The sequence below is a fragment of the Erythrolamprus reginae genome, chromosome 2 (genome assembly GCF_031021105.1).
Source record: "Erythrolamprus reginae isolate rEryReg1 chromosome 2, rEryReg1.hap1, whole genome shotgun sequence".
Taxonomy (NCBI): domain Eukaryota; kingdom Metazoa; phylum Chordata; class Lepidosauria; order Squamata; family Dipsadidae; genus Erythrolamprus; species Erythrolamprus reginae.
This window is the reverse complement of record NC_091951.1, coordinates 308526035-308540959: the sequence shown is the minus strand read 5'-3', so window position 1 is coordinate 308540959 and position 14925 is coordinate 308526035. Positions and strand designations below refer to the sequence as shown.

The window sequence follows — 14925 nt, the reverse complement described above, 5'->3', positions numbered from 1 at the left end:
CCTTATTTGCATTGATGAGGAAGAGACAGCTGCTGGAGCGTTCAGGGCTGCACCTGACACAATCAGGGACTTCAAGATTAGCAAAGGGAATCAGGAATCCACCCGGCTCAATGGCAAGCGTAGCCTATATTAGAGTCACTCATGCAAAATGACCCACATTTGCAACCGGCACAATTAGCAAGGCCCAAGTGCGTGTTAATTTAGGAGCTGACATTGCCTTGCCTTTCATTTATTAAATATAATTATTATGTGCAGTTTACTAGATGGGGTAAAATATGGATGCCTGCCTCTTCTTTTATCCCTGCAGACATAAGGACTCCTTTACCCTACTCAAATTGTATGCTGGTGCCTTCCCAACAGAGAAATGCAAGAACAGCTTTATGTATTATAGTGTGTGTGTGTGTGTGTGTGTGTGTGTGTGTGTGTGTATGCATGTATGCATGTATGTATCCAGCCTGCCTTAAAAAGGACCTTGAAATCATGCAACCAAAATAATGATCCACTCATCACATCTTCTTTGTGCTTGAAGTTTTTACATTATTACTTATATCGGTTACGAAATGGCATTATTCAGGCCAAGCTGGCTCTGCCTGTAGTTTACAGTGGAATAATGTATATTTAAGATTAGGAAAATAAGGTACACCTACTTGGGTTACTCTTCCCTCAACCCCTGTTCTGCCTTGGATAGTTATAGATTCTGAAATGTTCATTGGGGGAAGTGGAATTGGAAGGGGAGAGAGATTCTTGTGAAAATTGAATAAGTGCTAATTCCAAGCCAAAGGATGCAGTTGAGAAGGGAAAGCTCCCATTGGAGAACAGGAAATTTAATGAGCTTTTAATGGAATGCATTGCTCAGAGTAGTAAATTATTTGTTAGTTGACGATGCAATCAGCATGCTGATTAAGGTTGCTGTGGGTTCTCTCTTCCTCCCTTCCCCCCACTAAACATTAACTGAATGAAAACGGGTTGTAGCCTTTGTTCTGCTTGGGGGGCTTTTAGGAGGAAAATGGACTTCCAGAACTGAAATTGTCAATAAAGGTGAGTGCACTTCAGGTGTCATTTGAATCTGGTGAGAAGATGCTTCTGATAAATATTTAAAGGCATTGGAAATCAACCTAGCATGTTTAGAGGCAACCATGGTTCAGGGAAGGCCTAAAAAGGCCCTGCAACCTGTTTTCATTCTGCCCTTCTCTGAGATAAATGGACTATATCCTGTTTGTTTGATTTTCCAATGAGATCAAATACTGGTATAAACATACAGTAAATTTATTCATGCTGATGAGTTCCAATACTGTATTTTTGAAAAAAATCTGTGAAATAATGGCTTTTGAGATGTGGAGGGTGGTTATTTAAGTTATTAAATACTGTAATATGTTTAATTTGAGTCAGACTTGCATGGGAAAGGATTTTTGGCTACAGCTGCCCATAATTGCTACTGTATAGCAAGATTATTTAACTTTCTTTTTGAAAATGTGCTTTTGCATACTCTTCAGTAGAAAAATTCTGAAAGTTACATATTTGTCTCTTATAAAATCAGTCAAGTCATTAAGGTTTTAAGTAGCCTAAAATCATGCTGGTTCTCTAATGTAGGCTTAAAACAATCCTTAACATTTTGGCCATCTGATTTGCCTGCTCTGGGGTTAACATTTATAGCTGTCAGAAGGAACTCTATTTTTAAAGAAGAATGATTTGGGGGGGGGGGGAAGACTGTTATGCGACCTCAAAGTCCTCCCTGTATAAATCCCCATCAGCTGAATTATCCTGTTAAGCTTGTGACAACAATCAGGTACTTAGATAAATAACCATCTTTGTGTTTTAACTGTTCCTATTGATGACCTAAGAGGTTAAACGCCTTTGACTGGCATTTGACTCCTGACCTCATATAAATGTTATCTTATCAGTTCCTGCTTGTTAACTTGCATTTTGTGCTTGTCCCTGATGGCTTTTGGATAAAGGCGGTTTTATTATATTTCCTATTGGAACTAAACTGTTGCCTTTGTTTTCTTTTGCAGTGTCAACTCAGAATGTAACCTTTTCACCTTTTTTTTGAAAAGCTTTTTTTTTTTATAAACGTGTGGTCTCTGTCTTTCCCTCTCCCAGACACAATTTACTGTTGTTACCTAAAGCTCTTGAGTGGATGATGATTAATATTATTGAAATATATCCATTTGTATTTAGCCTTTATCCTGGCTTGGAAAATGTATTATGGAAAGATTCACCACCAACAAACCCCAGAATACTTTAGAAGAAAGAAATAAAGGAACTGGGGAGAGGCATGTTTCATAATTGTAGGTTTGAGCAAGGATGAGATGAGTTCTTCAGATCAGATATGCAAATATATATTTAACAAAAGAGCCAAGCAGTACTATTAAACCTCTTTTTTCCCTCCCCTTTCAAAAAGAGGGAGGTGATGTAATCTTCCTGCTATCTTCTTTTATTCATGTTCCTTTCCTAAAGCCCTGCTGTTTTACATAGACTTCTAGTTCTATTGCTAGTTTGTCACTATAAACATCAGACAAGAGAAAGTGAGAGAGGCTAACAGATTGAGTGATATATATATATAGAATTGCACCTTTTATTAGACACTTATGATAATATAAAATACTGTACATATTTTGTACTGTGCAGAAACAGATATAAGAGTAGATAACCTCACTTCCCTCCTTCCTTTTGATTCACTGTTTGATTTCTTTACATTAATTTAAAATTAGGAACAATTAGAGACAGACCTTGAAAAGGTAGCCATCTTGTGGGTGTCTCTATTCCTCTGAATCTGACTACCTAATTCTTTTGCTTCATTATGACTTTCATAAGAACATCTAGTCCCTGAGATACTAGATTGCACTGCCACTTGCCCTTTTATATTGTCTTGCAAGTATTTGCTTCTTCCTGTTCCTGTAGAAAATCCTAGTTAGTACAAAAGCTGTAATTGCATGGATACTAAGGCCTATTATTTATATAAACATGGGATATTGCTTACATAAACATGGGAATTCCCCAAATCAGATAAGTCACAGACTTTCAACATGGATGCATTTTCCTTCCAAATAAAGTTTGGACTGTTTGATATTCCACCATGCTTTATATATGGTTATGTTTCCCTAGACAAGAAGTGAAATAAGGAATACATGAACTGCTCAGAATTACCTTTCTTTACACATATATTTATATGATGCATGTAAGTTTAGTAGAATTCCCCTCCTTAGCAGATGAAGTGTGAATGTCTCTAGCTTTATCCTTCCTAGCAATTGCTCATGCTGTAGGCTTGAAAATGATTAAAGAGGAATATCAGCACAACAGTTCTTCAAAATAAATTATCAGTACTATTTATTAAAGATTTAAAGGAAAGACCATTATTTTTACACACATTCTAAAATTCTGCAATAGAGGCTTCATACTTGCATCAGTAAGTATTATGGAATATATAGAGACATTTTGGGATGAAATTAATAAGAACATAGTGAAGTTTGAGTATTGATAGAGGCATATTTGACAGATTTCTAAATAAATTTGAAATGGTATTTTATTAGATATAATGTATAATTATACAAAGTGAAGTTATTTTTTCTTTATCTGCTAAATAATTTTAAAGACTTGTCCCCTTCCTTTTTAAAAAGGATTCATATCAAATTATTTTTTTCTAAATGATCAAATAGGCTACTAATTAAAATACATATTTTTCATATTAAAATAGCTTTATAAATAACTGATTAGACAGGAAGGTGCATTGTCTGAGGAACATTTAAAACATGTTTATTGACCAGAAAATAAATTTCTCCTCTAAAAATGAGAAAAGTTGAGCAACTGAAATAGAAGGAATTGTAAATTTTTAGATTTATTCATTTATTTATTAAATTTATTTTTTGCCCATCTTATTTCAAAGTGACTCAGTATTGTCTGCATACTGTATTGACATTTATAATGTTTAAAAGTCAGCCTTTTTTTCCCTCTAGGCGTTTTTGAACCTTAGAGACTTAGCCAAGGGTGGACATAGTCCTATCTTTTATTTCCTCAAATTTTCGTAGATCACAATTACTTTATGGTGTCCAAAGGCAGCCTTGGGTTCCCTCCCTGCCTCTTTCCCATATTAGTTTGGGTGAGGCTATGGAAGATACAGGAAAGATGGCAACCCTCCCATTCCATCCTTCTTTGGGGGGGGGGGATTCGTTTGTCACTCAGCTCTGGGAAACCAAACTCTGGGTTTACAGGTGTTTCTTGGCACCCTGGTTGCCTGCATCCACATTCATCCACATAATGGCTGCGTCCACATTCATACTTTGCTAATTCCCCGTGTCAAGCTCTCCTCCCGTTTCTAGCTTTGTGTGTGAGGAGGTCACACCCAAGCACGGATTAATTCCCTTCTTCGGAAAGATAATTATCTAGTTACCTGTCTCTATTGCAAGTTTTCCCACTCCCCATATGAAGAACATAATAGAATAGAATAGAATTCTTTATTGGCCAAGTGTGGTTGCACACATAAGGAATTTGTCTTTGGTGCATATGCTCTTAGTGTACATAAAATAAATATATACATTTGTTATGTTGCCTGAAAGTTTTTCTTAATCCTCCCTAATGGAGACCAAATAGCTTAAGTAAACTCAATGCAAAATCCGCCCTCCCCCCAGCCTCCGATTTCATCAAAAAAATAAAAATAAAAAATCCCGATTTAGGTGGCAAAGAAGGAAGCCCCAAAGGAAAATACTGGGTGTTGCACGGCAAGAATGATAAAAGTGAAAGGGCTTCCCTTTGCTCCAATGGTGGCCCTACATCAGGTCGCGGTGGGTGCGCCAAACGGTAAGAAACAACTTCCAACTCGTTTACGACCTTCGCTGGCTCGGTATTATTTGTTCGACTGGGATGAAGGGGGCACCAAGCCGGAGCTCTCGGCCGGTTGGTAATGGATTTGGGCCGCTTTTGCTTCTAGTATCACGGAGCGGGTGCGTTCCCTGCAGATTTTGCTAATTGAAGGTTGCGGAGACTTTGGAGGGAAGGCACGACGTGTTAAGGCGGCCTGCGTCCCCTCCCGTCCCCAACCCCGCCGCGAACCAGAGCAATCCCCCCCCCCCAGTTGCATTTGGGGATCCGTGTCAAGGCCAGGTTTGGGGAGGGTGGCGGGGAAAGATAACAGCGGCATTAACGGGGGGCCTACAAAGGCCTCCATTCATCCGTTCAACAGGGCGATTCGGGACGTTGCCAAAGGGGCCGACTTAGAATTTGCAGGCTGTTCTGGTATTTGGCAAGAGCAAGAATGACAACTTATTGGAAGTTCTCAAGGAATCATTTATATTTCACACTCCACTAGGCAGCTGATTTGAGATTGTCTGTTAGCATAACAAAAGCTCCGAGCCTGTGAACTTCAGAACCCTTTCGACCTCTTAGCTGCGGGCTTGAATAGCCCTCAGCCCTTCCTATAGAGATCACCCAAAGCTCCCCTCTTCGTGGTTAAATTGTTAATCAGGGTAATTTAATATAGTTTTCAATATGCCTCATCTCTTATTGGGGAGAGGCATTCACGGATTTTCTCTCCTCCCTCTGCTGCTTTTTAAAATTCAAGTGTGAGAGGGGCAGCTGCAGACAGGACCACCCCCCCTTTCTCAACCCTGTCCCCCCCCCCTTCCTGGCTGCAGTGTTCAAGAGCAGCATCCAGCCAGAGTGAAAGTCTATGAAATGCATACACACACAGCAACAATCCCTTTTCTTGTACTCTAACATGAACCTGAAATTTCAGACTGGTCACCCCCACCCCCAACACTTTTTCCTTCTCCCTGTTTCTCCCGGGCAGCCAAAACAAAGGGTGGGGGGAGAGACAGAGAGAATTCAGCTGTACTGAAGCAACAATCTCAGATGTTATTCCTCCTTCTAAACACACTCACAAAATCCACCTTTTTTTCTGCCAATTCAAAGGGACAATCGATAGGTGAGAAGAGTTCTGTCCCAAGCATCAGTTATCTTCCTGTTCTCTCTGATTTTTAAATATACTATTCCTCTGAGGACTTTCCCATAGAAAGTGGACAAGTGTGATCCTTTGATTTATCCAGCCTTGAATGATCTCAGAGGAAATCATATATACACAGTGTATGTCTCTGTAACATTTTTACATATATTTCTTGGAGAGGGGCGGCATACAAATCCAATAAATAAATAAATAAATAAATATTCAACATAGACAGACAGACAGATAGATAGATATAGAAATATAAATATATGCACGCACACACACATACACACGTACACATACACGCACACACCAACAGCAGACAGATTATGATATTTCTGGTTTTTTTTTAAATTACAGTTCAGACATTCCATTTTCATGAAGCTGATCTGAACTCCTTGTGAAATGGAGGTCACTGAAGGTATTGGGTTTTTACTCCAGCCAGATCCATAGGTGGAATATAGATAAAATAAGGGATGGCTATTTTCCTTCAGAAATTAGTGTTTAGAAAGCACTGAGATCCTTTTCCCATCTTCCCCCAAAATTTGAAAAATATGTGATGCCTCTGTATTTTGTGGAAAGGCGTTTATTTAAATTATTTTAAAAAATCAAATAGGCCTTTTAATATCTGGGTGTAGGTAAGAACTTTTGAAAGGAGAACTGTAACTTTAAAATCTCAGTAGCGAAGTAAAATACAGAATTGCTCAAAAGATGCAATTCTTCCAGTATGCTAACACATTTTTAAAAAGATTTTTGCATTCTTTATGTGCTCCTGAAACCCATATAGGATCAGTTTTCACAAGGCCCTATAGGCAGCTCTGTTCAGCACGAATTTGAACACTGATCTATATAGTCTAATACTACCCAGAATTATATCTAAATTCTTCTAATTAAATACCTTAGATTTTAATATAAGGTGATATTACTATGATTCCATTTATTCTAATCCATTTTAAACACACAGAATCATTACTGAGTTCAGTGAGCCTGACTCCCAGATTAAGGCAGTTTTATTACTCTTCATAGCAGAATAAGATACTAATTCATATGAATATCTTACTATTCATAATAATCTGTAAAGGGCTTTGTTTCTGTTTCTTGTGCAAAGAAAACCCACCAAACAACCACCTTGCTTTGTATAGTACTCAAATTAATTGGGGTAGGGAGAAGGCCTGACACACTTATTTTCTGTTATGGTTCCCCAGGCAACTGTTTTGGAATACTGTATAGTGTCATAATCTGGCAAACTTTCAGAAGAGACTCAAGGCTAGCCATGTTATAGAAATGTACATTTTAATCAGACGTCTTTGAGCTTTACACACAGAAACATATCTAGTGTCCTCAGTTTTAAAACTTTTCATGGCTGTTTTTTCTTATTTTGTTATTGTTTAAATTGTGAATGATTTTAAATTTGTTTTTTTTTTAAATAGCAGTGCTATGATTTTATATATGAATATTTCACATAGTTTGTTATTTTATTAATAACAAACTGCAATATATCACCTTATTTTAGTGGATTTTCAGTGTAGTTTTCTTGTACTATTTGAAACAGACAGAGTGGTAATTTCCTAAATATCCAACATTGTTCTCATTTTAGACATAGTGTAAGGGTCACTTCAGTCTGAAAAGCTAGCCAAATCACTTTAGGTTTAACTGAATTTCAAACTGCCCTGTTTAAGATCCAATGTAAATAATGGGTGGAAGTTGTTTGTTTAATGGTTTGCAAAAGCGAACTTTAAATTATTTTCATTTTGATCATAAAATATATTAGAGGCTATATCTTTGTATAAATAATCAATAGTAATGTTTCCAGTGTACCTTGAAAGAAAGGTTTATTTACTCAGTTGTTTCTGTTGAATTGTTTTAAAAAAAAGTCTGAATGGTTATTTAGGTGCCATAAAAATCAATCAATCAGGATTATTAATTTCCAAGTAAGTTTTCTTTATATCATTGGAATATGATTTCATGCTTAGAGCTATGATATACAAATCGTATCTTTACATTACTACTGTATTTCCATACTTTTAATGTGGTTCTTTCTATATGCAAACATAGTAATAAAAATATTATGAGGAATATTACTGTTTGAAACAGTCTGATTAATTTAGATTCTCTTGTTTTTAAGTAACAGAAAATAATCATTTAGTACAGTGCTGCTGTTGAAAACATTCTGTTCAATGATCCTAGTCTTATTTTTCCAAATATTGCCTCTTTAACATTTATGTAAGGTTCTATACACAAGTGTAGTTTTTTTTTTAAAAAAAAAGAATTCAGGAAAGGTGGAAAGCATAATTTTAACTATGAAATGACATTTACATTTTTGCCATGCTTTCACTTATTATCACATTTTCCTTTTCCTTCATTTCCCCCCCTTCATTAGAATTTATGATCCATGTCCATCATTACACTTTCACATCTCTGAGTTTGTTAAATTTTCTTTGAGAGGTTAATAAACATAAAATGTGCATGGGGTGGGGATAGGGATGATGTCCTTTTTAAAAGTAGGAGGTTTGAAAAGATCAGTTTTGAATAGTTTATATTTTCTGTAAGTCAATTAAACAATTTGGTTGAATTTTAAACCAATGTGATTTTAAACCCTGAAATTATTCAAGTGCTTAGCTATCTTTTGCTTTTTATCTTTTATTGTTGCTTGTTTTAAATACAGTACTGCTTCCATATTGGTATGCTATAAGCTCTAAACCATACTCAGCTGTATGGTTTGGGCCTGTTTTCTGTGAAAGGGGATGTATATTTATTGTTTGTGATGGTGTTTGACAGGGGAAATGGATGCAGACACCAGAACAATTATATTACAGTCCCTTTGGGAATGCCAACACCAAATTTAGCCAGACTGATGGGGTACTGTCTAGACAGCCCCTTTTGTGTATCAGCTGTTCTCCCTGCTTTATTTAATGTATGACATAAAACCTGCATATGAATTCTCAGTGTAGCCATCCTTACAACCATGGTCTGCTTTTATAAATCTTCATTGGCAGCAAGTATAAAAAGACCATCCTTACAACATTGCATGTTCTGATATTATACACTTAGCATACAAATAATATGCAAGATAAGACTGGTTCTTTTTCTCCAAGTAATTAAAATGTAATTTGCTAGAATTAGATACCATAGTCGTAAGAGTGATGAATGAGGGGCTCTGGATGACCGTTAAAGTTGCTTAGGTTTTTTATTATTTCTTTTGATAATTTTTTACAGTCAAAGTGAATATTTGGGTCAAACATTTCCCTTTCCGCTGCTTTACATGAAAATTGTATACTGCATATGTAGAATGAGCATTGAAACATCCATGTGAAGGACTACTCCAAAACAGTGGACTATGCTAAAGTACAATAATTACACTGCATAGTACGAACTTTAAAAAATTATGCTATGACATCTTAGTATAGATCTATAGGCAGGGAATGGAAATTGCAAGGGAGAGAATCATGCATACTGGAGAAAAACAAGGGCAACTCTTATTTTATTTTTCTATTTCTTCACTATGTGTTTCAAAAAATGACAAATTCATTTATGGCTTTATATTTCATTTTGTTTTCCATACTGCAGTGATCCATTTGACCAAGAACTCCAGTTATTCCGGGCAAGGCCAGATTTTTTTTTCCTAAGAGCACATAAAAGAGCACATAAAACTAATCATGACTATAATAATCTGTTCACTTAGAAATATATAACCTGGGAAGATAAGTTATAGAACTATAGCAAGCAGAAGCACTGGTATTTCTCAACCAATGCCATCTTAGCTATTCCTAGACTTAGTAGTTTGTATCTGAAGAGACTACTTCTTACATTATTTTGAGGCAGACCACTGGAATGTTTTTAGTTAACAAGAAATTGATTTTGCAAGTGATATGGAATAATACCGATCAATGTGGTCTTCTTACAGTCTTGAAAAATAGGTTAGGCTGATAGATAGCAATAGGCCAAAAATCCCCTAGTGGACTTTCATGGATGAGTGAAGACTCAAATCCAATGCCTTTGGCCCATCCATTGCTCCATTTACAGCATTACTCTAGTTCTTCTTCCTTGACTTTAAACTGATAAGAAAGTCAATAACTGTAGTGTAGGATTATCATGCTAGTTAACGTCTCTAGAGGAAGGATATCTGAGGTCACACATCTGAAATCAAGAATAGCATCCTATGACTTCTATTAGGAATTAGTCTAAATATACAGTAGTTTAAACAGGAACAAATATCCATTTGCCTCACTAGCTGAATGCAGATAGGTTTTCTACTAGGGAATAACAAACTAGGGTAAGGGCACTCCTTGAAGACCATCTGATTCCCACATTCATTTATTAATTCGTTAACAATTGTAAGAGGAAAAAGTGAAAGAATAAACCTTACTTTTTAAGTTGACAAAGATTGCCCTCCTATACATTGGCATTGAAGTTACAATACCAATTTAATTAGGAGTAAAATTTCCTAATTACAAAATAGAATAGAATAGAATAGTAGAAAATGAAGCTGTTTGAGAGCATTTCACCGAAGCAGCCTTTGTCGGCACCATCTTGGTATTCTTGTATGATAGTATGGTTTTCTGCAATATGCTGTATCAGTGGGCACACATACACATTTGACCTGTTTTTTAAAATTATGATTTCCCATCTGGTTCTCTTCCAGAGGGATTTGGCAATATCACCATTGCTTCTAGTGATCAACCGGGATGTTATCCATTTTGGTGTAATAGAACAGTGTTTCCCAACCTTGGCAACTTGAAGCTATTTGGACTTCAACTCCCAGAATTCCCCAGCTAGCATTCGCTAGCTGGGGAGTTCTTGGAATTGAAGTTACTAAAGTTGGGAAACACTGCAATAGAAAACAAAATTCACTTTATTTGGCCCATTGTACAGAATACAAAAAGGCATATGAGCCTGAAGAATTTATAACATAAGTTGTATCTGGTTAACTAACTAACAATACACTTTTTTTGTAATTTTAAAAAACAACAATGTGGAAGGAGAGAGGCAAGCAGGAAGGAAGAAAGAAGTGCTAGAAATAAAATTTATTCAGTTCACATTTGAATATAAATTTTCCAGTTTGCACCCCACAGTTATGTACATGGGATTAAAAAGTGACATGTTATATCTAGATTTTATATTGCATTTTGCAATTAAAAATTTCACATGAACTTATATAAGATTCCTGGAAAAAGTTCACAGAACGCATATAATTAGAAAAAAGTGAATATATTTCTTCATCGTACACATTTTTATATCAAATGACTTATGAATTTTCATATATCCTTTAAAAGTAAAACTTGATGAAGTGATACACAAGTAGGCTGAAATTAGTCTTTTTTTGAAAAAAAAGTTTGCAAAATCAGTTAGCTAGCTCAGTGGTCCCCAACGTTTTTTCCACCAGGGACCAGTTTCAGCAAGACAATTTTTCTATGGCCCAGTGGGGGCGGAAAGGGGCGTGGTTGGGGGCGGGATTAAGCATGGGGGTGCTGGTCCTCCCCACCCCTCTTTCCCACCATCGTCCTGTGGCCGGCAGAACCTGCCTCCCAAGCCCTCTTGCCCAGCGGGAGCTAAGCGCTGGAGAGAGGGGGTCAGGCTGGCCCTCCTGCCTCCCCCCAGCCAAAAACGCAAAAGCGCCCCGCGGCAGGAGCCAAAAGAGGCTTGAGCCTCTCGGTCCTTCCCGCCCCTCTGTCCCATCCATCGTCCTGTAGCCGGCAGATGTTTCTACTAATATTTTTAGTAGAAATTTAGATTTGCTGAAATTGTTTTCTGTTATTCTGTTGTGAGCCTTCCCGAGTCTGCGGAGAGGGGCGGCATACAAATCTAAATAAACTAAACTAAACTAAACTAAACTCCCGAGGCCTCTTGCCCGGCGGGAGGCGAAGCGCTGGAGGGAGGGGGTAGTGGCATGAGGGCCGGCAGCTGCTGACTCCACGGACCGGTGCAACATGCCCCGCGGCCCGGTACTGGTCCGCGGCCCGGTGGTTGGGGACCCCTGAGTTAGCTGATCTGTGACAAAGTTCAGGTTCCCTATATCCTATCTATTGAAGAAAAAGATTGGTGAAATCTTCCATTTTAGCCCTGTTCTTTCACATTTGTAGAATGTGAATTCTACAACATTGATATTATTATTATTATTATTATTATTATTATTATTGTTGTTGTTGTTGTTGTTGTTATTATTATTTAATTAATTAAATTTGTATGCCATTCCTCTCCGCAGACTCGGAGATGTTGCTGTCCGCTGTCCAGAGGTTGAGCCCAGTTATTTTTATGTGTTTTCTTATCCATTAGCCTGGTAGTATGGTATGTTACAATCTATAAGCAGTTTGGATCTGATTTTGAGATAAATGTAAAGTGTAGCATTTGTAAGGCTATTTTTTTTAGTTCTGTCCAAATATATAATATATTCCATATGGAATTTATTTGGATCTATCACTCTTTCTCACTAGGTTTTGTTCCATTAGTAGATTATGCTTAAAGCATTCATAAAAATAAAACATTATTGTGGTGCACAATACCTTGTTCCCTGACATGGAGTCTGGATGCCATTCTACTGTGGATTTTGACTTATACTTTGGAAATGTCCTGATGAAATATGCAGCCACTTGAGAATTGACCATGAGATCATAAGTTACTCTCAAAACAAGATAAAATGTCACAATTCTTGGGAAAATCAACAATTCCTACTGTTTTCAGGGGTTCATTACAAGACTGACTTTTAAGCATATTTCCAAAAAAAATATCTTATTTTCTTTATACCTACTGTAATCAGAATAGATTAGGGATGGGTTGTGGATCCGTTTGCTGCCAGTTCACTCAGGGTCACAATGGGCATACGGGTGCGCTTGGCACTCACACAAGTACCCACAGCAATTAAAAATAGCTTCTGCATATGCACAGAAACAAAAATTAGCTTATGTGCATGAACAGAAGCAAAATCCAAGATGGAGGCACCGACGGATTGGCATCAACAAAACCGGATCCGTGATGTCATCACTGGTTTACTAACAGTTTTAAGAACTAGTTAGAACCAGTAGAAACCCACTTCTGGAATAAATATTTTAATAAAACCAGTTCTGGAATATAAATAACACATAAAATAATACATAATACATAAAACAATTTGTATTAACTGTGGTCTGTTTAGCCAATACTAACAAATACCCTTTTTTTTTTGTCCAGGTGGCTGGTTTTCCACCCCTGCCTGGAGATATAAAGAGACTGAGCCCATGGCATCTATACACAAGCTAAGGGAAAGGTGATTCATTTCAAAATACAGGATCCATCTTTTCTTATATGCAGTACTAATTTACAGCAGATCAACTATACATCCATCTGAAATAATGCTCTGGAAGACAATATTTTTAGCAATACCAGCCATTCCAACTCTTAATCTATGTTTATTATGCCAACCAAACTGGGTTTATTGGTTAATTCTATGCACTTTTAAACCGTTTCTATGGTAAATAAAAAATCCACTTATCCCCTAGTTTTATCAGATTTTTCAATGAGTGTCCACCTATTTATTATTTCAAATATTTTTACTTTTTGAATATTAATGATGAATGATGTATTGGTATATATTAAAGTTCAGCTGAAACATTATATATTTTAGTAATGTGTACTAAGACAACTTTGCTGTAATGTTTTTAAAAATCTGTGATATGGCTATTATATGAAAATAAAAGGCACATCTGAAATGCACTTCTGTAGTAGATGGTAAATGTATATAGGAGAATTGACATCTGTAGATATGAAGCAGAAGTGTAATTCAAGTTGCCATATTGTAACTTCATCAGCATGTATCCTGTTGACAATGTTTTGGGATCCTGACCACAGCAGTATTCTTCTACTTCATAACATACATGGAAAATAGAACTCCACTGAAGGATTTCATCATGGTGAGTGTAAAGTGCAGTGATTAAAGTATGTACAGCCAAGATCAATTGTATTAATGGATGAAAGCTAGATACATAGTCCTGCTAGGCCTATCCAGCAAGCATATTTTACTGATGAACTAGATGTTGGAATCTACACTAAGTTATTTTCAGTAGGAACTAAGATTTAAATTATGATAGTACTTGTCCTTCTGTTTATTGCTAATAAAAAAACCCTAAGAAACAAACCTTAGCAAAGTGCATTAATCTGAAGAAAAAAGACATGTGGACTGATTGATCACCCACATCAGTTGAGTTTTTTTCCCCCAAATGTATTACTAGGAAGTAAATCCTGCATTAATGAGATTTGTAAATATATTTAGGAAAATTAATTCCATGGCCCCATTAAATTCCAATAGAAGGAATTTGAAAATGCAAGAATAGCACAAGTTAACCACAACAAAATATTTATTGATGTTAGGAGATACTTTTGTTTGTAGAATGTATTTTTATTGGTGAAAGACTGGAATAAAATTTCTTTTTTGTTCATTATTGCCTAGTTTCTTTCTATTCAGAAGATGCACAAACCTTGGGGGAATGGTATAGTTGATCCCATAGCCCAGCATGAACTTCAGATAGCTTTCTTTCCACTAAGTGGCCTTTGCAGCCTACCAGAAACTGTTTCAGGTCATGTGAGGCTTTTATTCTTGAAGCAGCTTCAGGGAATGCTCTTCCACAGCTTCTGTAGCTTTTTAAACCTGCCAGCTCCATTCTCGTGTGATTTTTTTTTTAGGTTCAGAGATTGGAGGAGAGTGCACCCATTTTAGTGAAGCCTCTGCAGCCAACAAAAATTGCAGAAGAATAGGTTATGTTTCAAGAATAGTTGTTGGGTGTTAGTGAATATTGGCATATCATCCAAAATGACATGGTGTATCATCTTTGACACTTATGTCATAGGTTCATCATCACTGAACTAAACACACAAGTTTTACTTTATGTTTGGTAATCTAAGGCTGGGTTGAATGAAAAATATATAAGTATATATATTTGCAAGATTTTATTGGACCAGAAAATTGCTCAAAAGAAATCATTTAATTTCCTTTTTTTATCATAAAATATCTACAAAACTCA

At 36.5% G+C, this 14925-nt stretch overlaps 1 long non-coding RNA gene across 1 annotated transcript; it reads left to right on the top strand.

Annotated features, from left to right (window-relative positions):
• The first annotated feature begins 944 nt into the window (after positions 1 to 944).
• Positions 945 to 14343, top strand: LOC139158999 (uncharacterized). The gene is made up of 3 exons (XR_011557791.1): positions 945 to 1038; positions 12138 to 12220; positions 13100 to 14343. It is a non-coding gene; the product is annotated as an uncharacterized lncRNA (long non-coding RNA).
• Positions 14344 to 14925: the final 582 nt, after the last annotated feature.